We start from the raw sequence: 948 nt of genomic DNA, 5'->3' as shown, positions 1-948 counted from the left end.
TATTATAGTCAGTGTCATATATCAGTGTCAGGGTGGATATATTATAGTCAGTGTCATATATCAGTGTCAGGGTGGATATATTATAGTCAGTGTCATATATCAGTGTCAGGGTGGATGTATTATAGTCAGTGTCATATATCAGTGTCAGGGTGGATGTATTATAGTCAGTGTCATATATCAGTGTCAGGGTGGATATATTATAGTCAGTGTCATATATCAGTGTGAGGGTGGATATATTATAGTCAGTGTCATATATCAGTGTCAGGGTGGATATATTATAGTCAGTGTCATATATCAGTGTGAGGGTGGATATATTATAGTCAGTGTCATATATCAGTGTCAGGGTGGATATATTATAGTCAGTGTCATATATCAGTGTCAGGGTGGATATATAATAGTCAGTGTCATATATCAGTGTCAGGGTGGATATATTATAGTCAGTGTCATATATCAGTGTCAGGCCGGATATATTATAGTCAGTGTCATATATCAGTGTCAGGGTGGATATATTATAGTCAGTGTCATATATCAGTGTCAGGGTGGATATATTATAGTCAGTGTCATATATCAGTGTGAGGGTGGATATATTATAGTCAGTGTCATATATCAGTGTCGGGGTGGATATATTATAGTCAGTGTCATATATCAGTGTCGGGGTGGATATATTATAGTCAGTGTCATATATCAGTATCAGGGTGGATGTATTATAGTCAGTGTCATATATCAGTGTCAGGGTGGATATATTATAGTCAGTGTCATATATCAGTATCAGGGTGGATATATTATAGTCAGTGTCATATATCAGTGTCAGGGTGGATATATTATAGTCAGTGTCATATATCAGTGTCAGGCCGGATATATTATAGTCAGTGTCATATATCAGTGTCAGGGTGGATATATTATAGTCAGTGTCATATATCAGTGTCAGGATGGATATATTATAGTCCG

Source organism: Hyla sarda, chromosome 11 (genome assembly GCF_029499605.1).
Source record: "Hyla sarda isolate aHylSar1 chromosome 11, aHylSar1.hap1, whole genome shotgun sequence".
NCBI lineage: Eukaryota > Metazoa > Chordata > Amphibia > Anura > Hylidae > Hyla > Hyla sarda.
This window is presented reverse-complemented; position numbering follows the sequence as displayed.